The sequence below is a fragment of the Augochlora pura genome, chromosome 10, assembly GCF_028453695.1.
Source record: "Augochlora pura isolate Apur16 chromosome 10, APUR_v2.2.1, whole genome shotgun sequence".
NCBI classification, from domain to species: Eukaryota; Metazoa; Arthropoda; class Insecta; order Hymenoptera; family Halictidae; genus Augochlora; species Augochlora pura.
Window position 1 is genome coordinate 30,780,057 of NC_135781.1, and position 24,775 is coordinate 30,804,831.

At 45.8% G+C, this 24,775-nt stretch overlaps 1 protein-coding gene across 3 annotated transcripts in view; it reads right to left on the minus strand.

Moving 5' to 3' along the window:
- Dpr12 (defective proboscis extension response 12) overlaps positions 1 to 24,775 on the minus strand; it is a 201,916-nt gene that overhangs the window by 162,926 nt on the left and 14,215 nt on the right. The window contains exons 1-2 of one of the 3 annotated variants that reach the window (XM_078193091.1): positions 1,705 to 2,025; positions 362 to 933 (exon numbers count right to left, since the gene is read on the minus strand). The exons of 1 other annotated variant lie outside the window; for it this stretch is intronic. The gene's annotated coding sequence lies outside the window, so the exon portion shown is untranslated. Of the gene's footprint in view, positions 1 to 361; positions 1,018 to 1,704; positions 2,026 to 24,775 lie in introns of those variants that run through there. One more of the 3 variants, XM_078193090.1, reaches the window with a different exon arrangement.

Below are 24,775 nucleotides of genomic sequence, written 5' to 3' on the forward strand. Positions count from 1 at the left end.
TCGATCGCGTTCTCGCGCTTTCGCGGCCGATCGATCGATGCGTAAACAATCGATCCCCGAAGGTGCGTCTACGCCGAGCAACCTCCTAAACAACAACGAATCCAGGCGACGACCGCTACGTCACCGCGTACGCCGCTCCGTGCAGGTGAAACAGATGACGTAGACGCGCCTTCGTCGCCGACTTCGCGGCGAGCGATGTTTCGCTGCGATCAAAGGCCCCCGAACACGACGACGAACGGTCGTCGACGTGCAGGAGGAGCGAGAGGCGAACCCGAGAGGAGGATTCGCGAGGCAAACGATGTTCAGGTGGCAACTGGGCGAGGTAAAGCGGTGGTAGAATCAGTCAGATCGTGGGACTCACTTTCAGCGCGGGGATGTGGTGGTACACGGTTAGTCCTCAGCGGGACCAGCCTCTTCTGCCGAAGTCGGTGATCCTCGAGCGGACGACTTCGGTCTAGTTCCAGCGCACAATTACACACCGCGGGCGAACGGAAACGGAAACACACAGGGAACCGACGCGACCGAGATCGTCGATTCGACCCTCTCAAAGGAGGGCTGCAATCGGGGGATACATGATACCCCCTATATTCCCGGTGTTCCGCGAATCCCGGTCGCCGTTTAAGCGAGAATCCCGGCTAGTCCGAGAGCTGGAGCACAACGAATCACGGGGTGCCTGTCGACTAGCCTGTCGCGCGAGCGAGATCCAGCAGAGCCAGCGGCGACTGGTCTCTCTGCCTTCGGCCGATGGGTGCTCTCCGTGTTTCGCTTCCGCGGATCGAGAGAGGCTTCCTCTCAGTTCCGGACACCAATAACTCCTTCACTGATTGCACGTCTGCACACTCACGGTTACCACAGTAAACTCTCACTTTGCGTTCACGCACTGGGGGAGCGATGTATCAGGATAAATCAGTCCGCCAAGACGGTTCCCTCCTCCTTCAAGAATAGAACGAGTGAGCGAGAGAGGAATAGAGCGAAAGGCAGAAATAGATAGAGAGAAACAGATTGCGGAGGGAAGAGAGAGAGAGAGAGATAGAAAGAGAATGGAAGAGAGAGAAAGAAAAAGAGAGAGAGAGAGAGAGAGAGAGATAGAGGGAGACAGAAAGCGGAGAGAAAAGAGAGAGAGAGAGAGAGATAGAAAGAGAATGAAAGAGAGAGAAAGAAAAAGAGAGAGAGAGAGAGAGAGAGGTAGACGACACGCGTAGAGAAACGGAGACAGAGGGACAAGCGAGACAGCGGAGAGAGCGAGAGGGCGAGAGTTTCTCTTCTCTCGCGACAAAAGTGTGTCACGCGAGGAAGAAACCACCACCACCAGCACGGATCGAACGAGTCCGCCGAGTCGTCGAGTTACGGAGCTCTCGCGTAAGTGTCCTCTATCCCTCGGTGTTGTTCATCGAGACGAAGATCTGCTGTTGCTGCTATCTCTGCTACCTCTGCTGCCTCTGCTGCTGCTGCTGCTGCTGCCTACGGTCTCGCTCGGGTCAAGCGGGGGCCACCGCGCACACAACAAGAGAGAGAACCACCCCCGTGTCTCGTCCCGTCCCGTCTCGTCTATTATCGTCTAGTATCGTCTGGTCGCGAGCGGTCGTCGAATAATACGTCGTATATCCTGACTCCCTGCGGTGACGTGTCACTGAAACACCACCGGATCCGCGCGGTGCACACGACGACGATGACGACGACGACGACGACGACGTCCACACGTACCTTCTCCGCGTAGGCTCCTTGCCCGCCTAGCTGGTTGGTCGGCTAGCTGGCTGCGTGGCTGCGTGTATGCGTGCGCGTATGCGTGTTTACGCTTCGCGAGCGTGTTACGTCTCTCGACGGGGTGGCTCGCGGCGATGGGGTTGCGCGAGCGAATCGCGAGGCGACGAGTATCTTCGCGCGCGCGAACACGACCGCTGGATCGGCGAGGCCTCGGCCCTGCTCAGACAGAGATGCGGCTTTACTCGGACCAGGCGACCTGGCGACGACACACGGGACGAATTTTTGCGCTAGAACCCGATACACGCACCAGCCCTAGGAGAGACCCTTAGGCCGGATCCGCGGAGTTTCCTTTCACCTCGATTTTCGGTCCCTTGCCACCCCCGCGAGTTGCACAGGCGCGCACCGCATTCAGAATTTCCGAGGCTCGGCCGCCGCGCACGTCCCGAGGAGGGGAGCGCCTTCTCCTTCCTGCGCACGCTCTGTCTCGCTCCCTCCCTCGCCCTCTCTGCGAGGCTCTCTCTCGTCCCGTGCTCCCACGAAGCCGACGGAGTAGCTGGCGCTGCTGCGAGGAGGGTGCAAACTACCCCGCGACTATACTTCTCTCCTTCTCCCTCTCCCCTTCTCTTTATCCCTTTCTCCCTCTCTCCGTCTCTTTATATTTTTCTCCCTCTCTCGTTCGCTTTCTCGCTCGCCCCGTCTCGCTCTCTGCCTCCACGCGGGACGGGAATGGGATTGGATAGAGGGGGGGACGAAGGTGGAGGGTTTCGCCTCCTTGCTCGGAGGAGAAGATTCTACGGCCACACGACTTGGAACACCGGCGCGGCGGCACCACCAGCCGGCACGCACTAGTACTCTGACAGGCAGGCCCGTAGGGTCTACGTACTTTAGGATTTGCGCGGACCGACGAGGTTGCCTCGCGTGTATATATGTGTGTGTGTGTGTGTGTGTGTGTGTGGGAGGGGGGTAGAGTTGTACGTGCTGCCGTGCCACTATTACCACTACCATCAGCCGTTGTCGCTGCTGCTGCTGCTGGTTCTAGCGGTGCTGCTGCTGCTGGTGGTGCTGCTGCTGCCGTTGCCGTTGCCGTTGCTGCTCCTCCGCTAAGCGGCGTGGGTGTGGTGGGGTTGAAGGGGGTGGCGCAGGCGTTTTGGTGCACCGACGCATTGATCCCTGGAATTCGTAGGGACGGTGACTAGGGCCAAGCATGTGTCCACTTTCGATGCGAGACAGAGAGGAGCAGAGGGGCCACTCGGCGAACAGACCGAGAGCAACGTTCGAGGGTAGAAAAGAGGCGGCTGCCGGAAGAGCGGGGCACGGGGACGGCGGGCGCGCGGGGAGAGGAGGCGGTGGAGGAGGAGGAGGAGGGGGGTAGGGGTGGGGGAGTAGGAGGAGGGTGACGGAACAATGAGGTTGAAGGAGAGAGGAGCAACCGTTTTACTCGTAGCCGATGTCCACACCTGCAGACCGTTTGGTCGGGATGCGTTTGAGGATGATGGAATGTTGGCTCGATTGAAAATCTTCCGGCGGGGGCAAGAGCGCCGGCTCTCGCCGAAACCCCCGGACCGACCAACCGAAGCGTGCTCGATCTCTCTGTGTTACGCGCCGCGCGTGTTCCCCCCGAATGCTGCCTGTGCGACGCGGCCGCGACTAGGATTTCCCAGATGACGGATAATGATGATGGATGGGGAACGGGGATACTTGGTACGCCCGTCGCCGAGCCCGGCAACGCGCGCGGGCCAGGGGTCGAACTGGTTTTTTAAAAAATTGCGCAGGGAATTTCGATAATTGTGCGCAGGGGTGGCGCGGTTTTCGTCCCGTTGACGAGGATGGATGTCCTCGATGAAAACGCTGAAGCGGAACGCGGCCGTGATTCATAGCGATCCTCCCGGGTCGGAAGAGAAGAAGAGGGAAGGGGAGGGACGGGATGAGGCGGGAGGGTGAGGGTTTCGGGAGACGGAGGCGGTGGCGGAGGAAAGAAAAGGGAAATATATCTGCGGCGATATTTTAAGACTCGCGGAAACTTTTCCGCCAGCCAGCGAATATCGCGTTTTAATCACCGGGAGACCGGAGGATGCAACAAGCCGCGATTTCCTTGCAATTGATTGGAGAGCCTGCCGCGACGACGACGTCGCTACGGGGGAAGGGAGAACGAATCCGTCCGGTTGCTTATTTAAAGAAGGCACGGCGAGTGGATAGGCTGTCGGATTAAGCAGGAGTTAGGCAGAGACGATGCTTTCGCCGGGGATACACGGATGTGTACCGACTCGTGTGTATAAGACGGTTGTAATCACTGGGACTAGTCTCTTGTATAAAGACGTTCCCCGATGTAAATCCAACACGTGCTGCTATCCGATCAAACATCGAGGATTTCGCACACCTCTGTCTAGAGACTGTCGATTGTAAGATACCCTTTTTGTGGAACAGGAAATCGTCTAGTTTTCTCGCGACAACCTTTTCCTTTGTTTAATGTAATTATAGTTACCGATACTCTTTCATGTTTTCTTACTTCCTTCTATTTAAAATCTCAGTCACCCAGTTTTGCCATAAATATATAAAATTCGCAGTCCCTTTGTGACAGGGCAAGCAATTTGATTATTGTTATAAAATCGCTATGTAATCTGTTTTAACTCTTTGCAGGCTTTTCGTTAGCAGTTAAACAATAGCTGTGACCGAATTTTTGTGTGCTTGCATCAAACGAGAAAAGAAGTACAGTAGGTTACGCAGTTTGTTAAAATTTAATATTGTTGACAGTTCACTATGGTAACATACATAAATCACAGACACAAGAAAGGCAGCTTTCCACGATCTCGATTTTTATAGATAAGAAAATTCAATATTACACGGATGTCTATAGTCTTGCCAGCTTATTCAGTATACATTTAAATAATACAAAAATTGAACAATAATTCTGATCTTTCATTCTGCATATAACCAAATTATTTAATTAGGTAATTTGTTATTAAATCAGTTAATTTATAAGTTAATTTAATCTTTAATAAATTCAGGAAAATGTCAGACATTAAAATAAATTCCGAATAGTCTTATTTCCCATGGAGTTACCTCCTAACCCCATAATATCAAGTCAAACTTATTATCTCCAACACAATCTACCAAACATATGCGTTATTTAAGTCTCTCGAATTCAAATTAAATTTCAAATTAAATTACGCATAATATTTAATCGCAGAGACAAAACTTTCCACATAATGAATATGAATTTTCTGCCCGGCGTAGAAAGTTATCGGTAACAAACGAAATACAAATCCCGCGCAACTGTGAAACAAAGTAGTTTCAAGGGCGCGCAGGAGGGATGAGCGGAAAAGTAGCGAGCACAAAACAGCCGGGCACTCGTCCGAGAGTTGGACCGGTTTCTAACAGGTTTTCTATCGTCGGGAGAAAAATCAGAAACGCGGGGGACGGACGTCGATTGATCGAGGAGAGCGCAGCAAACCGAATCCGTCCGGTTGCTTATTTAAAGGAGGCGCCCCCTCCCCCACCCCCCTACCCGCCGCCGCCGTCGGCCGGATAATCTATAAGATTAAGCAGAAGTTAGACGGGGAGAGACGATCCTCTCGGCCGTTTTCATAACGTCCAGCCGCGCCGCGCCGCTGGCCGGGGCGCTCCTTTCATTCGTTTCCGACGCAAAAATCGTTCGTTAATTAAGAAGGTTGATTCGACGGGTCACGGCAGCCCAAAGAAGTCTGTGTAACAACCCCGAGGGTGGTCTGGCTCGATGGAATCGGCGCGCGGATAGAGGGGTGGGGTGGAGAGGGGGGGGGGGGGCACGGCTCGCAGAAGGGGGGAGGGGGGCTAACGCCGGCCTCGGTGTACTTTTCTTTCAGTAGCGATCGTGGTTTTGCCAATCCGGTAAAAGGGTCTCCTTCAACGCCTTCAACTCTAGCTCTCCCTCGCTCTCCACCCCTCCGTCTCTCTCTCTCTCTTTTCCTCTCGCTTTCTCTCTCTCTCGCTCGCTCTTCCTCTCGCTCTCTTTGCCTCGAATCGAATCGATTTTACGATTCGTCCGATCGTCAACGCGGGATCCGCGAGGCGCGCCGGTTGGTAACGGTGAAACGCGCCGACACCGGCGATGGTTTTCTGTAAAATATTCAGGCGCAGGCACCGTACAGATATATATATGCGGCTGATAGTGAATAAATAATAAGGCCGAGGGGGTGATCCTCGATCGGTTCATAACTCCGTTCCGTTTCGGTGCTCTGATCCATTCGTCGATCTCTCTAACGAGAGTTCCGTACTCGAAAAGCGTAAGTTTCCCCGGGGCGAGCTTATACAGGATGAAAATTTCAAAATGAAAAGGGGGTTAGAGGGAGCCGGAGAGACCCCGGGCCCGCGAGAGAACGACGGAGATAGGAGCGAACGTGGAGCGGCGGGAGTGTGTGTGGGGGGGAGCGGCGAGGGGTGGAAAGAGCAGCGAATGGAAGGGGTGTGGAGAGAGAGTCTCCATAAATGTTCGGGACGCAGCTACCAGGAGAATTATCCGTCTGTCTTTCAAATGCACCAACCGTATTAATAATTCGTTCGCCGTGACTAATGCGAACACGCTCCGAAACGTTTTCTTCTCGCCGGGACTTTGTTTGCCTAGGCGTTATTAGGTCTATGAACGGGAACGCTGTCGTTTCCCTCGCCACGCCGTTTCACGGCCGTTGTAACACCCGCCCGCGATAAGAGGGATTTATTTGCGACGTAATTGTTATCTGGCACCGTTTCCCGTTTTACGTCCGCGGGGGGTTCATGGGGAGGGTGGGGGTGGTGATCGCGATCGCCGCGAGAATTTACATTTTTTAATGCGGGGTCGGCCACCGCGCTCGCGCCGCCTCAGCCTTTTTCCTTACGGGGTTTTATCGAGTAACCCGGGGACTACCGTGATAACATAAACCAAAGGCGAACTGATATTGCGGATTGTCGGACGGGAAATTACTTCCGAGTTTATTTAATACTTGCCGCGTTTGCGGTGTCATGAGCGCCGCGTTTCTTTTTCTTTTTCTTTTTCCTCTCTCTCTCTCTCTCTCTCTCTCTGTCTGTCTGTCTCTCTCCCCGTCGAGCCCCTTTCCCGTTCACAATATTCCGCGAGGAGACGTCGCACTTTTTTTTGCGAATCCCGTTGCTTTGTAGTTTAATCCGCGCATAAGATTACGCTCTTTCGCGTTTCGCCGTCGCATCAAGAGAGGAATAATCCACTTTCGCGTGCACTCCGCGTTACAGCTGTAAGCTCAGACCCCGCCTGGATGTTTCAGTTTAAAATACATCCGTTTCCGCGGTCTCCGCGGACGGACGAGCGCGCGCAGAGACCTGTTTGTTCCGCCAAGTAGATATTTGCAAATCGACGGCGGCGCGCGTTCGTTCCCGTCGACATGTGTCGAATTTCGTGATTTCGATCGCCGTCGATTTTTTTTGTCACCCGGCTTCGACTTATTCGCCGCGCGGCAATGGTTGCTACGGTGATATCGAATGAACTGGGTATAAAGGTACCAAAGGCTATCATTTGTCGGCAAATAAAAGTTTATTTCACTTTTCACCGATGTTTTTTCGATGGAAATTCCGGTTAAAAGACGTCTCTGTTAACACTTCGCGCTGCGTTTTCTTTCGCGGTCTCGTTGATTAACACTCGATCGTGTTTAACCCTTCCCACTCCGTTGTCTATTCACATAGGAAAACGTGATTTTAGTATATCAGTAGATATTAAAGTTTTTTAGCTAGTATAGGGAATTAATTTATTACAGTGACTCTCGTGTACTTAAATTTTTATAACAAAGGGACCGAAGAAGAACGTTGGTCTTCAAAAAATCGTTTGTGAAATCTTCATAGCGTGTCCGACACGGTGAAACACGGCGCCAAGGTGTTTTAATCGTGCCTTCGAGCCGTGTAAGCAAACGTGTACCCCGTTGAAAATTTCAAGCTAAAAATTGAACGAAATTGTACATTTGTTAAGTAAAGACGTTCGGCGAGCAAGCAAACTGCGAGCTGTGCAAACCACGCCCGGAGGTTTGATCGAGCCCGAACGAAGAAAGCTGGGTAATTTCTTTCTCGCGATCCGAAATGAAATTAAACGCGGAAGAAATCAAACCGAGATGATTGCTAACCAAATAATTTTAGTATGGTCGGGGCGGATCGTGGAAGGGAGAAATTAAATACAAATAACAAGTCTGCTCGCCGTTCACCGAGGACCAGGTAAAAAAAACTCTCTTTGTTCGAAAGATTCCTCTATTCAATTCTCTCATAATTTCTCGCTCCCTCTCTCTCTCTCTCTCTCTCTCTCTCTCTCTCTTTCTCTCCGCGTAATTTTTGTCGGCGGACAAGCCCGCGAAGACTTCGGCCGTGATTCGTTTAACGTCGGCCAGGATCGTGAATTGTATTTTGATACGGTTATTGCGACACAAGCAAACAAATTTTCCGATCGATTTTAATAAGCACGTGACAATTAAAAATCGCGACGCGCCGCGCCGCGGAACGGCATGTCCGGGAATGAAGTATTGGCTCCCCGTTCCAATATACTCGAAATACAGCCGTTCTTTTGTTTCCATTATAATAGAATACATTGATCGTTGCTGGTACGAACGGGGTGTGCCGCATGTCCCGGAGTCCTTCAATTATTATTCCCTTCTTTTTTTTTTCTTTTTTTTATTTCGACGTAGCAACGGCCTCGCCGAACAATCTCGAACTAACGAGCTGCAATCTTAACGCGTGATTTGCAATTTTTTCGATCCGCCGGAATTTTGTTCGTTGTAATTTTAAAATTTTCCCAGAAGCCACGCCAACGGTTTCTTTATTTAAAAGTTTCTGTGCTGTTCTCTGCGATTCTATTACTTAGTCATTCTTATATCTTCTGCATTTTATTATTTAGGCATTTTTATATTCTTTGCATTTCACTATTTAGTTATTTTTAAATTTTTTCATTTCTACATTCTTTCGTTTTTAATATTTCATAATTTCCACGCTCTTCTGTATTTTAATATTTATTAATATTTACGTTCCTATACATTATAAGTAATTATAATATACACATTGACACAAAGTATGTCCCTTTAACTGGGGCGAACGTTAAATATACTAACTTTGATTTGCATTGATGCTAGAATTAAATTATATAAAATGTACAACATTTAATTGCACTTGCAGAAAATGATTGAGAGAACGGTTTAAGAACAGAGAGCATTCACTCCATAATTTATCTCGATTGTTAAACTATACTTTATAAGCGATGTTTCGTTACCGGCGATTGCTCCGGATATTTTTTTTTATTGCGCGAGAGAGAGAGAGCGGGTCCGCTCGACCATATATATATATTAAACGAAACGAATGTGTTCCCCCCTCCCCCGGTATTTGAAAAATTCACCGACGGCCGAATGTGTTTTACTCGTCGCCAGATATCCCCCGGTAGTTTGCTTGGATATTTTTGTTTCGTGAACGGGGCACGATAGCCCATGAATATTACATTCGTTTTGAATGAAATGTGAAATCCCGGTCGGTACAAAAGCACGTAACAAACGTCGACGACGGCACGTGTTAATCCAAGATGGCGAGATACGAACCGGGGGAGGGGGAGCGGGGGGAGGGTGGTGGCGAGCCAATGACACCGCTTTCTACCGCGTGCGCAACATAATCGAGTTGTCAAATCTAAATGATGCGGCTGTACGCGGGCGAATATTATACACGCGTATCTAAATTCAACTATCGTTCATTTACGCAATAAATAGGCGGCGGTAAACAAGCGCGGAAGCTAGTTAAGCTCTATTTACTCCTACATAGGTACGGTTTTGATTGATATTCCGATACATTTTAACTCCAAAATGGAGTACGCCGCGGATTGAATCTATCCAGCACTTTCGACGCGCAAGAATATCAATTATCGTTTTCCAACGCGACGCGCAACAGCTGATTAAAACCCAATACGCGCTAACCGAATGATCTAATCATTTTTCTTCCCTTCTTTCAATCCGTCACGGTATTTCGGAACACTTAAACCATGAAAATCTATCGAAACTTCACGCAAATCGAATTTCTATGATCCACCACAGAACGCAATAAGAGAAGCGAATTTTAATAAAATCTAAAGTATAAAAAAATTCTCCTAATTGAATCTCGTCGCCCGTCGTCGCCCGTCGTCGCGTTAACATTTAATCAACGTACAGTCCCGATGATTAAACCCGCGATTATAAAAGCTTCGGCGCGAGGAATAAAATCATATTAAAATTGCACGCGGTCCCGTACAAACACGTGCACGGCCTGTTTCATTTCCCCTCCTCATTATTATTCTATTATTCGCCATTACCATCTGCCGAAGCGTTTTATTAGATTATTACCATGAACGGGACGGCAGAGAGCGTCGCATTAGGAACGCATAAATAGCGCTTATCCATCCTCCGCGTTTAGTTTAATCCGTCAAGTGCTCGCACGACGTTCTCGGGCGTCCTCCTCCTCCCCCCACCGCCCGTGTTTTACACGGCATTATACTTTCCTCCCTCTCCCGTCGACGTATCAAACAGTTTCTTTGACGAAATTTCTGTTGCCGATGCGACGCGGGCCCGCGACGCTCAAGTTTAGAGGCACTGCGAACGGTTATTGCTGTCGCTGTTCTGTACGCTACGCGCCGCTACCGACCGTCTCGCTCTAGTTTAATTTATTATGAACTGGCTGCGCCAAGTTCTCACTAGGATAATTATTGCAGAAATTTTCTTGCTATTGTTGTGTTTAGAACGACTGTTTCGAGACGAAAGTGTGTGTATGTATATATAGTTGATAGTTCCAGCAACTGCGGGGGTTCGTATAAAGGTTCACGCGTCCCTCTGTGTTCCCTGTTTCTATGTGTATACAGAGCGAGTCACGTAACTAGCGCACCTCAAGCAATCTAGAAATTATTCGTTCTATGGGAAATTGTTTCAATTGAACTGCGGATCTTTAGGCGAGACAAAAATGTTCTGTGTCGATTGTGATTTGTTTTTGTAATCATTTTAATGAGCTGAAACGAGTATAGCAATATTCGTAATATTTTATAATATTGTCATTGTTTTCAATTTTGTTAGTTGTATATTAATATAATTTGATTTAAGGTATATATTAATACAATTTAATATAAGTTATATATTAATGTAACTTAATATAAGTTATACATTAATCTAACTTAATATAAGCTATATATTAATATAAATATTTATATTAATATAATTTAATCAAAATATTTATATAATTTAACATAAATTACATATTTACATATCACATAAATTTCATAATTACATAAAGTCAGCAGTCTTACTATAATAATCACAAACTCTGAATTATTTCAAAAATGGTAAACAAAAACCATTGAACATTCGCGTTCAACAATTCTCATCTAATCTCACATATAATTTTTATGTCGCACGAATATGACTCACCGTGTAGACACACATTACATACATCACGTTCACCTATTCGGACAATGGGCGTTCATTCAGCTTTTTTTCCCCCGTGTGCTTAGGATTGATGTTCTCGTCGCACGGTGTACGTCGATATTTGGTTTCGTTTGTTTTATCGATTACAAACGGAATATCTGACTTTTGACAAGACGTCGCGCCTGGGTCGCTGTCATTTGGATAAATACGACGTTATGTACGTGCGTTTATTTATTTATACACTGTAAACACGAGCGGGACGGACGTGTGCCAATTTATGCGTGTAATGAAATTGTAGAGCTGGTAATACTCACGGAATAAAGACGTTTCGTCGATACGTCAAACGCTTGTGAATGTCGTGTTTCGACGCGTAGAAGAACCTAATCGAGAGTTTATTATCACTATATTGCAGATTTCGTACATTTTGGATGAAAATTAATGGTTTTTTAATTTTTTACGATACAGTGTCTTTCACCCTTTGAGGCGATATTATTGATACGCAGACGATGTTATTGATACACAGATTATATTACTGATATACAGACGATGTCATTGATATATAGACTATATTATGGACATTGAGACTAGAATATTGATATACAGACGATATTATCGATATACAGCTGACATTATTGCTACACAGACTATATCATCGATTTATAGACAATATTATGGACATTCAGACTATAATATTAATATACAGAAGATATTATTGATACACAAACGATGTTATTGGTACGCAGGCGATATTATTGATACACAGACTATATTATTGATATACAGACGATAGAAATTGATGTATAGACAATATTATGGATGTTCAGATGGTGTTATTGATATACAGACAATATCATTAATATGCAGACGATGATATTGATACACAGACTATATCATTGATAAACAAAGGATGTACACACTTGTACAAGCGTAATAAAGTCGACGCATTCAGCTAAAATGCGCTCACAGCATGTGCTCACTCAATCTGCCCCAAACCCACGCTAAAAACGCGCAAGCGAGACACATACGCGCGAGATACAAGCCTGACCCTGCAACCCCTTCGCAATGTACCTTGAGTTATTCCAGCGGGCGCATTTATCTTTAAACTGCTGTAACTTTGCGGGAAAAAATAGTAGCGACCTAATTCGGCCGCCAAATTAAAGGGGAAAGTCCGAACTTTACGGCGCCGTGAACGGCACGCCCGGTAAAAATTTGTCCCAGTCCGTGGAAGACGTGAAACTTTGCGCTTTTTCGGTGTCGCGAGCGTGCCGTCCGATTTAAAGTGCCACGGGGATGCGCGATGTTAAAGATTACGATACGGTATCGCGAAGCAGAGATTCCCTTAACCCTTTGCACTCCGAATTTCAATTTCCTTTACCAGCAGCTTCCAATATTTATTTATTTGGACATGAAATAATGTCGACTCGACAATGGAGCTCCTCGGATAAAAACTCGAGTCACACTCGACGTAGGAATGTAAGAAAAACACTCGGCATGCAAAGGGTTAATCGAAAGAAAAGGATCGTAATTTTATGACGCATCCGTTGACGGAATTACGGACGTCGTCGACGGGTCGGAGATTTTCCGGCCCGTGGATTGCCGATGCTTTAATTTCTGCTGTTGAGAGCGTGTATCTGGGGGATGGAAAAAAGCGATCGAATCCGAGGGTCGTTACGAAGGTGTACCGTCGGCGAGAGCATCGAACACAATCGGACAGAGACGTAGGAGGAAATTCGTCTGGGTTGTGCTCGCGGCGCGACGCGGGGGTGGCCGGCTTAACGAAGGCCGCGCGAGTTGTAAAGCGCGATTTCAGAAACGGGTAAGTGCCTTTTAAATTCGGCACACCGTGGCCATTAACAGCGATAAAATTGAATGAGCTTGTATGTGACCATGTCTTGCCTACCCCCCCCCCCCCCCCCCTCCCCCTCCCCACCGGTTCGTTAGCACAGCGGACACGCGAGCATCCCTCCCGGTGCGCGCGCGGTGGCAAGATTTCAAAATAGATTCGAAAGCGGAATCAGGTCAGGGTACGCGCCCTCTCTCTCTCTCTCTCTCTCCCCCTCTCTCCCTCTCTCCTGTTGCCGTTCCCGCCCCCGTCCGGAATCCCGGAAAATCGGCCGAAACGCGCGTCTACATTAACGAGTCCGCGTGCTCTCACGCCCGTTTTTAATTGCAAAAGACTTTTCGGTATGTACGGCCAACTTGCGAACGCTGCGGAGAGATTTCAGACCGAACGCTGTCCGTGGAGAACGAAGAGCGAACGCGGAATTATGCGTAAGGTCTGGTTGAAGATGGTGGTCGCGACCTTGGCAGCTGTTAACGCGTTTAGCGGCGGATGTCGATTGTATAACATTCGCGAGATGTCGTTCGATTAACATCGAGATTTATAATAATGGACAGTTGTATACGAATGTTTATCCGTTCCTTTAAGTAGGAATTAAATTTTATTGTCTCGTCAGCAATATTTAAACATTCGAGTAGATGCAAGCATACGATAAATATGAAACTCCTTTTTTTAAGAGAAAATTGAACTAGAAAAATTCTAGTCATAGTAATTGTAAAGAAAATGGTACGGCACGCGGTTAACAAAAAAGTTAACGTTGGAAATGTTAGTTCAATATTTTATTGATCAGTAACCTATAATTCGGCTTTTCACTCTGATTGGTAGCTTGTGAATCGGTTATTATGGCAAGTAATAATTTGCTATATATTATTGAGGTATTATTATATAATTTTTGTTGTACTAGATACCTCGATGAATAAAATATATAAAATAAATATTGTTATAAGAATAGAAAAAGTTTACTGCCAATTCCGGTTAAGTGTCGACTATTTTCTACTTTAACGATTCAGTATATCTATAAATATAGTCGCATTAACTTTGCTGAGACTATTACAACCGAAATGCATTTCGCGTTAAAAGTAGGTCGTTCCTTTAATCTTTGTGCTGCGCTGAAAATAGTTGACGACAGTGTAGAACAATCGAAGACTTTGATGCCAGAAGCGGGACAAGTGCAGATTTGAAGATTTGCCATAGCAAATTATGTCATCGGGTCGAACAACCAGTCGCGAAACGCACCAAAACCGATGCACACTCGAATTTCACCAAACAACGGTTCATTTTTGTCAGATTTTTGCGGCGATCGTTTCACCGTTCGCGCGAACGCCGATCCGTTTTCCCTTTCGTGGCACGCCTAATTTCCCGTTCGCGCCGATCGGAAATAACAACCGCGGCAAAACAAAAAGCAATTTAACTTTCCGCGCCGCGTATTCCGACTTAACGTATAGCGACACGTGCTCGGGAAAATTTACAGAACAAAAAAGCCATTCAACTTTTACGCGTTCCGATGCGACACGGCCGAAACGGTGCGCGCGTTCTTGTTTGCGGCTCGGCTCCTATTAAAAGGAATGTTTCCCAGCGCGATTATTAGTCTGCGGAACGGGCGCCGGTTTTCCGCTATTTTCACTTTCTAAACGGCTGGATTACCGGCGTCGCGTTTGATTTCGGTAGGATCGCGTCGGCGAGCTGACGTATCAACCCTTTGCCATTGCAAAAGCCATTGCAACTGTATGTCTGAAATAATTTTTCTATTTTATATAATTTTATATTAATAATTTATATTAATAATTTTTCTATTCCTATTTTATGTAACAAATTTCATTCTGCGCATACGAAATCGAGTCTCGAAAAAATGAATTGATTATTTCAATCAAAGCTTTCGCGATATCTGTAAAAATAATTTTGAAACGTGTGAGAACAATTTTCATGGCGCCTCTCGAATGCAAAGGGTTAATACAACGCGTCCTACCACCGGCGACATACAATCGACGAATTAACAGTGCGAGACGTACTTGCAAAATATCGCCTGAGAATTCATAATTACAATATTCGCCGGATTTCTGCGAAGAAATCTGTTTCAACTTGCTCGTTTCCATCAAATCGTACCGATTTAGCGAATCCCCGCGACTACCGGTAAAATCACTCTTTGTGAAAAAGCTACGCGCCGCGATTCCACGTAATCGAGAGCAAAACGCGCTGGGAAAAAAGGAAACGCTGCGAGCGCAGCGATCGTTTCGAAATTAATTTTACAAAAATAAAGAGGAACCTCGTTTCCTCGCCCTGCGCATCCGTCATTTAATTGACGTCATACTGCTCTGCGAATCCGACGCGAACTCTCCCTCTCCCTCTCTCTCTCTCTGCCGCCGAATCTCTCTCGTTAGGTGCTCCACGTAATTCCTCAATAGTATCGCCGGTTTTAATGACTATAATGATGTTAATGCCGCTAATGCAGCGGAATCGTTAACGCGGCCGAAGTTTTCCCGGGGAAATTCACGATTTCGTTGGTATTTTCGCGGGGTCGGGATCCCCGCGGTGGTTTCGCGCGGCGGATTCGATTCGTTCGACTCGATCCGACAACGATCCTAAAACACTGCCGGGGAAGTTTTCAGCGATTACACTCGATTCGACGGGAATAAATCTGCCGATCGGTCGGGACGCGTAAACCGGCGAGGATTGTTCGCGTAAAATCTAACTGCGGCCTTTAAACGCTATATACGTTCGCCTCGTAAACACTTTAAGCAGGAGGTATCCATATCCCGATGGGGACAAATATCCGGTCGGTGGAACGTAATCGATCGTCCCCCCCTCCTCCGAAACGTCGCCGTTCGGCCGCAGGCTTTTTCCCCGTTTATTCGGCGCAATATTCGACGGCGGACAGTAATTGATTATTTTGATTATTTTGCGCCGGCCGCGACACCGCTCTACAACGCGTGCAGGCCGGATCTTGACGAAGTTAATTGCCACGTTGTTAAACCGGCGACGAGGCTTTTTCTAGGAACGGATCCCCGATGTAATTGCTTTTGTAATTGCCTCCGCGGCTGTAATCACTGTCTAATCAATGAGTTATTAGTATGCTTAACGATCGCGAACGATATTCGACGTATTCCGATCGGCCCGGTTACTAATTTATAATACGCGTAACCGTTCGATAAATAATTATTGCGGCTCTTGTCGGGGGGGTCCGGCTCGTTGTAACGCGTACCGAATAATTGAATAATTCGCGGCTTGTTTCGTTAACGCGCGCTTTCACCGGCCCGCTTCGTTTCTTGTTTAAATCGTAATCAACGGGTATATATCGCGGTTAATGATTAAGGAGCTTTGATTGCTCGCCTGTTCACCCGCTACGATTGCTTCTGTTATTTCGCGCGATACACCCTATCGATCACTCGACGTTAATTCTACAACGCGTGACTTTGAGAGGAATAATAAACAATTGCCGACAGATCTGTTTCTATTAAATCTCAGCTTTGTATTAACTCTTTCGCTCCGACGGGATTATATACACGCCATCGAAGAATAACCATTTATATACGAAGTCGCGATGACCGTTTATATATATATGCTCATACCATGTGTATAATTTTATTTTATATTTTACGTAAGATACTTTTGTTAAGCAACAAGCAGTTGACTATAATATTTAAAAAAATAAATTGTGATTCTAAACTTTTATTTGTTAGATAGTAAAGTGATATTACTAAATATAATAAATATCAACTTAAAATTTAGAGAACAAGAAACGACATCTACTTCGTAGCATTCCGTGCCCCAGTGTCAACTACTTAGTGATGCGCTCCGTAGCGAAATAGTTAAAATAAGACTTCGATAAATCGAAATAAACGTACCGATTACCTAAAATCGAATCGGTGAAGCATAAATTCTTTTTAGAAAAATTTAAAAAAACGTACAAATTTTTCATGTTCCATGAACGTTTACTCGCCGCAACAAAATCATAAAACCAGATTTTACGAGGGCACGTGGTCGCCGATCGGTTCGACGCGCCGGAACAAAATTATACTGACGAACCGATCGACTACTGGCGAATTAAACAAGCATCGACGCGCTTCGTAGCGAAAGAGATAAAAACTGCATCCTGACAGCGACGAACAAGATAAATACCTACAATCAACCGCGAAAGTATTATTCCACGAGATGATGATAGTGATCAATCCCTACGTGTTTTCGCGTCGATTAGTGGCGCGATCATCCGCCTCGGATTTTTCGCCAATTAAACCCGGGGGTACGCACGGTGCGTCAGTCAGCACAGTTTAAAATCGAGTAGCTGCACAGAAGGGGTCGCGAGAGTGTGCGGAGACGCGGTCGTGGGGGACGCGCGCGCTAAAGGAGGTTCTGACCCCACTGTTTACAGATGCATTCTCGTTTTCGTCGCGCGCGAGATGCGACGAGCATCGGGGGCGCGCACCAGTCGACGACTCCCAGGCCTCTTCAGACTTTCCCTGGTAATTCAGTAATGGTCTTACGGTGAAGTTCATAATAACTGACGCAAATGAGAGGGCCTCGTAATTAATTCACGCATACTTCCGAACGGGATAAGGGGCGGAGATGGCGAGCCACGCGGAGACCGAGAATGGGGGACGCAGGCGAGAGGGATGGATGGAGGTGGATGGATAGAGGTGGGTGGATAGATTGGTGGATGGATAGAGAGAGATAGCTAGATCGAAAGAGAGACAGAGAGAGAGAGAGAAGAAAAGGGTGAGATAGACAGAGGGAAGGAGAAAGAGATAGATAGACAGAGCGAGGAAGAAAGAGATAGAGAGAGAGAGATAGAGTACAGTGAAAAAGACAGACATACAGAGGGAGGGAAAATGAGATAGACAGAGGGAGGGAGAAAGAGATAGACAGAGAGAGATAGAGTAGAGAGAAAATGACAGACATAGAGAGGTAGACAGAAAGAGACAGATAGAGAAAGACAGAGGTAGAGAGAAAGAGACAGACAGAGGCAGAAGTAAAGAGAAAGACAGCGAGAGACAGAAGTAAAGAGAAAGAGACATACAGAGAGAAAGACAAAGGTAGAGAAAGAGAGACAGACAAGGAGAGACAGAGAGAGAGAGACAGGCAGAGAGAGATAGAGGTGGACAAAAAGAGACAGACAGAGAGAAAGCGAGGTAGAGAAAAAAAGACAGATAGAGAGACAGTCATAGGTAGAGAAAAAGAGGCAAACAGTAAAAGGCAGAGAGAAAAAGACAGACAGAAGGGAACATAGTTAGAGAAAAAGAGACAAACAGAGAAAGGCAGAGAGAAAGAGACAAATAGCGAGTCAGACAGAGAGGGTGGCGGGCAGGGAAAGAGCGGGTCAGAGGATAAGGGGGATGGAGGACACGTTACCCTATGCTGAGCTTGCGTAACCTAGTATCTGGAAATCCTATGTTGAAAGCTCCCCCACAAAGCAGTGAATCAACGCCGTTAATTTGTTAACTGTAAAGTGAATCAAATCAGTTCGCAGTACCTGTGTACCCTAGACGGGAGAGCGCTGCCCGGAATTCGGGTTTACCGCGAAGACCGTCTATAAATTATTTCGACGATTCTGGAGGCCGGGCGAACCGCTCGCATTCAGCCAGCTAAAAATGTTTTCCCCCTGACCCGCATCGCTCTTGCCCGCGATACACACGCTCGCGCCGCCACGATGACACTCTTTTTTTTTCCCCTCTACCATCGTTCCGGCCATTGATAGCCACGCGTGCGAGAATACCGCCAGGACAAATCGGATCTCGATGAACGGCGGTTTCAGAAGTTTATTTAAAGTCTAACCTAGCTCGGCACGCGAACACGTCGCCCTCGCAACTGATATATTCGAACACGTCGTTGTCCTTTCCCATTTGCATTCGAATGGAGAATTTTAATACCGATCTATGGGATGTAATAAGATTTCAATTCGGAATCGTATTTGAATGCGGTATTATTTTCACGTGGACGCGTATTTAAATGTGGAATTATTTCCATGCGAACGTAGAATTCGACTGCGGGGTTTTATTAGTTGCGTACCATGGTCTAATTAAAATTCGTGTTTGAAGTTTGAATAGCTGGAATTGGAATGTAACTGTAAATTTTTGCTGGAGTTTACGCCACTGGGAACAGTGAGAGGGTTAATTATGTCGTTGAATAATTCCTATTAGCTGTGCGCTTCTTTGGACGCGGAAATAAAGCAAAAATCACGGAATTGTGAAATCGGAGAGGAGAAACGGTAAATTTGTAATCTTGTGCAAAGAGAGAGAGAGAAAGAGAGGGGAGGGATGAAAATTGAAGATAATTGCTCGATTCGTAAAAAAGCGTCAAGACGTTATTTTTCGAAGCTTTTCGCGCGCGATTATCGCGGACGGTTAGCTTTCTAATTTTATCTATTATCGGCCGATTATGGCGATCGATCTAATTATAAGTGATATATATATATTTTCCGTCGGGTTGTTGTATATATCGGGCACTGCGCTCGAAATTAAATTGCATTCTGTTTAACGACGCAACTACCAATTTAACGGTCCAATCTCCCATTATTTTGCAAAAGCGGTTCCACATAATCGTAACTGTGAAATCGGATAGAACCGAAGAATAAAAGTGCGGCAACGGAACGAATATTTAAATAAGGGCGGGCGGGTTCATAAAAATATTGTAAAACCCTCCGGGGGGTTCAATAATTTGTAACCGGCACGCAAATTAAAGTAATACCGTGGTCATTATGCATTTTTAATGCTCGCCCCGGTGCGCCGCGGAATTTAAAAGAGTTAATGCACGATTTAAAGCCTTTGCTGGTGAGATATAAAATCGATTTCTTTTTTTGGGATTCTTCTGCGTTTCAACCCTTTGCGCTCGAATACGTTTTAACTGTAAATCTGAAATCATTTACTTGGTTTAATGATAGTTTAAAATCTATATAAGAAAGTACACACGAAATTGATTCCTGCGACTTGTATTAACAGTTTCATTATTTAATAACTTTTTAAATATTAAGTTTGCTGTTATAAAAATTATCTTGGGACGTGGTCGAATAATCCTAGCGATGACTCAGAGTGCAAAGCGTTAATTATAATTTTGCGCTACGATATTTCAAAAGCTCGGATGGCGTTCTTTAATTTCGCCACACCTGAGTCGCTATTTAATTAAGCAAAGACAACATACCTATGACATCTTTTCTAGGACCAATTCCTCATATGAGCATCGATGCATTGGGATGGCAATTTCATGTCGCAGCTGCCGTATTGTCATCCATCCAACGAAAATATCTCGCCCACCGCACGAATTTCAACACGCAACTCACATTTCTATTCACCGATTCGCAGGAATATTAACCTGTTCACTTGGCAAGTGGGCGCGAGTTAACTCAGCGTTTGAACTTGACCCAGCTTCCGATCATTTTACACTTTTCCATTCATTCGCCTAAAGATTCTTCTTAGCCCGGGCTCTAATTATGCACGTACGAACTTCGAAATGCGGGCCGCTCAATGGAGCCAAATGTCAAGACTGCGACATTTAAATCGCCGCGTTTTGAAAGAACCCCCTTCGCTGAAATGTTCGGTTTCATTAAAATCGCGCCGGCTAAATTTTTCATTATCGCGGCGCCCGCGAAGTTTCGACGCGAAACCATGCAGCCCCACCCCCGTCAAAGAGATTTTTCGAAAACTCTCGATCTCGGATGCCCTTTGCCAGAATTCTCCCCCGCGTTGAAACATTTTCGCGATTTCGCGACGTTTAAAAATGTCCTCGAAAAATAAAAATTGACAAGCCACGAATAACAATGGTGAATTTTTTAGGGTCGTTTTATTAGAATTTTAGCTGGGATAAATTAGTCAGTCACAGTTTAATTTAATGCAGAATCAAGTACTTGTGAAGGAAAATTAATTATTATTAAGAATGGAGTTTAATTTGGTATATTTTAACTTTTATTGTGAATTTTACCAGTCTTACAGGACTACGTATTTTTTCAGCCTCTTTTTAACAGATGATATTTTGATTTAAATTATTGACCTTGAAGAAACTTAGAAATTTAAACACTGAATTTAACTTTATTAGCTTTGATTTACCAATCATTCACCTAAAAATGATAACATTACTAACGATTACTTTCTAATTATTCCTCCTCATTCATTTTATATAAAGTAAAAGATAAAAGCTATACCTATATATTTATCTAAACACATATTATAAATATTAAAAAACAATACACACTATCCCATCGCGTTTCTCTATTTTCTGTTCTATAAAAAGACAATTGAAATCAGTTATAAATTACCCTACCTCTGAACCATATCAACAATACATTTATTCAACAAATAAACTCGAACCCATTCATTTAATAATGGTCCCCCATGAAAAAAGGAAACACGACTGATTCCTAATGCCATCCAACTCAGTACGAAACCCACCCCCTCAATTAGTTATCGCGCGGCGCCCGCGGGCCTGTATATATTTCATTTTAATACCGTTTTTATCGGGGCCCATTGATTCCGTTGGCTCGTCACAACCCGTTTTTCGTTGCCCAAATAAACGGTAGCCGGTCATCGGCTATTTATCCCTGCCCCCCTCCCCCCTCCCCCCGCCCCCCCTCCGCCGTAAATCGTCATATTATCGATTTCACAATGGCCGTCTCGTTGCGCGGACTGCTGGGCCATTTAACGCCCCGGCCATCGAACTGATTATTTCCGGCAGCGCAAAACATGCAGCGTAAGGAAAAAACTGTGTACAATGCAGCTCCGGCCTGCGATATCCCCCCCACCCCGCCCCATTTGTAACCGGGAATTTGATATAGCAAGCCGATAAAACGTGACGCGGGAAGCAGTTAATTTTCGGACCTTTACACGACTGCAACGTAAACCCGGGGGAGGGGGGGCGTACGCGGGGGGTGCCGTAGAATGTGAGGGGGGGGGAGAGGAGAGAGGGGGCTCGCAAAACCCCCCCTCGAAAGCCCGGCAGCCGTTCGCCAGACCTAACCCACATTCGGAGATTTTCTCGGTCAACCGGCTCGAAATTTAATCAGCTATCAGACAATTCGATGATGGATATCGAGTACCATCCGCCACGTGGAAAGCGCTCGCTCTATGAAAAATTCATCGACCGGGACGCGGAATTAATGTCGGGAAACTTGTTTCTCCCCCTCCCCCCATCCCCCCGCTCGTCCCCTGCTCCCTGCTGGGGAAAGTTTGCTGACATCGTCCGAACCCGCCCAACGACGACGACGACGACGACGACGACGAAATTGTATATCGTGACCGAGGACGAGATAATTTTTCTAAGACGCCGTGATATACCGTTGCCGACGATAATAGGCAGACGTCTGGCTTCGGCCATCCTTATGATTAAACTGCTGGATCCTCGTGAAATTAGTGCTTTCCGGCTCGGTTCCGCGGAATTGGTGTTCGACGAGAATGGATCCCGGTCTTGCTACAGTTTTAGCAACTCGTCGACGATAGGGATGAATCATTTGGGCTCTCTTTGTTCGTCGGCTGTTTGTCATGGATGTATTTAGGTATAATATATAACACAATATTCACATTAACACAATATTCACTAATACAATACTTCATTAACACAGTATTCACTAACACAGTACCATTTCTTAAACAATTTTCTTTTATTCTTGCACTTCATGGTACATTTTATAAACTGGATTCGATAAGAACAGGATTAACGATAACAATAAAGATAGCGACGAGAATTGAAAATCGGGTTAATATAATAGTTAAATTAAACGAACTCGATAGACGTTCGACGAAACAATTTGCGTGCGATGTAATTGCAACAGTTTAATGACTATCGATTAATAAGCGGAACTGCGTAAAACATATAGTAGTGGCAGTAGTAAATAGTGAATTTGACTTTGAAATGTACACGTATGAATATGCAAACGCTGGTTATTTGCGTTAATAGTTCGTTAAATGGTAGGTGTAAAATTGCTATTTTCTTTTGATAATAGTGTTGTGAATTTATTTATAATTTTTTATTTATATGGGCGTTTTTTTGGAAGGTTAGTTCTGTGAAAATTTAGTTGGATATTGTCGGATACTCTGTTCTTTAGCTTTATTTATATTAAAAAAGTATTTTGTTCAGTAATTTTAATATATTTGGATTGGATTTACATTTATAAAATAAAATAAAAATGCAGAATAAATTTCTGTTATTCAAGATTATATTTTCGAGACAAAGAAAGTTAAAAAAATAACGCTATTAAATACGAATTAAATGGCGTGTCTGACCATAATATACCAATTCTACTTGTCACAACAATCCCCACATCTTCCAATTCAATTTTCCCAAGACCAAACCTCGAACATAACCACACCAACCAGTGCAACAATAAACCAGACGACAAAACATCATTCGTTTTCTCCGCCTTACTTGTATCCTCTTTACTACTCTCCTCGAACGAATCTATCGCGTAAATCAGACGCGAATTCAGCAAAATCGTTGCCCCGTTGTCCGACCAGTCCACGAACGAGAGAATTTTGCGCGTGCCGATAATAAATTTCTGCTTCTCCGCAAGCTCCGTTAACAAAGCTCGACCGGAAAAGATAACACCGGGCCGGGCAACGCGGATTATTTGGTTATGATTAGGTCGCGGAGTTAGGGACACCAGAAGAATTTCCACTTTAAATCTCCACTTTTAGCGAAGGCTTCATTCCCTTGTAATAACGCGGTGAACAGAGGGCGAAAAAAAAGAAGGGTGGAGAACCGGGAGGGAGGGTACGTATTTCATACTCTCCACTTCTCGGCAAGTTTACAGGAGTTTTCGAGGAGACGGTTAAAAGAGAGACGGGGAAAGAGACCGCGAGAGAGAGACAGAGGGAACGGGGGGGAATGCGAGACAAAAAGGGTGAGATAGAAAGAAAGGGTGATATAGAAAGAAAGAGTGAGATAGAAAGAAAGAAAGAAAGAGATAGCAAAGAAGGAGAAAGGTGGAACAGAACGACAGAAAGAGAGGGAGAGAGAAAAGGAACAGAATGACAGAAAGGGAGGGCGAGACGGAGGGTGGGAGCAACAGAGGGAGAAGAAGGGAGGGAAAGGAATGGCACGGAACGGCAATGTTGCCCGAACTTTTATGTTATTTCAAGCAGCAGTGTTACGCGTGGCTCACGTTGCATCTGACTTTTAAATACACCGTGTAGGCGTCGGGAAGTTCCGGGCCGCGCGAAAACTTTCGCCCGCGATACGCCGGTTCCCGGGGATTCTTGAAAGGAAACGCGCCGGGGGTTTATCTCGCGGAAAGATGAAATCCGACGCCCCCCCCTATTAGTCGCGTGTTCCCGCGATTATCCGACACCGTTTTTATATTTTAGAAGCCGAGCCGGAAGGATCTCGCGGCGGGGTAACGCAATCAGCCGGGGCTCTGTCACAATTAGCAACTCGCGCGCGTATCGCGTCTCCGTGGAACGCGAGACGGGATTATTAATCGCTTCGGGATCGCGATGACGAAGGGGAGGTCGAAGCGGTGTCCCGCGCGTCTTAATTTTTCAAGTTGCGCCTCGCTCGATGAATTAGTAACGGGTTCGTGGAATTTTTGCAGTAGCCGGGATCGAAGGTATTAAAAAAGTCGACTTATTCGCAGCACCCCGGGGAGAGCATAGTTTGAGAAGTATGCGTGCAAGCTGATGCTGCTGAATCGCCAAGTTAACGAAGTTACGAATGTTTGGAGGGCGAATGTTTCTAGATAGATTTCTACGTTGATAATAGTTCGGGGAAGTTGGGGAGGCAGGAGATAAAAGCGTCCCTCTGTTTGCGATTGTAGACTGGGAGGATTGTAATAAGTATGATTATTACTGTATCTCTTTGTATATTTAGGTAAATAAAAGGAATATTAAGGAGATTATTGCTGTACTCATTTTACTCGGATTTATGTTTTTTA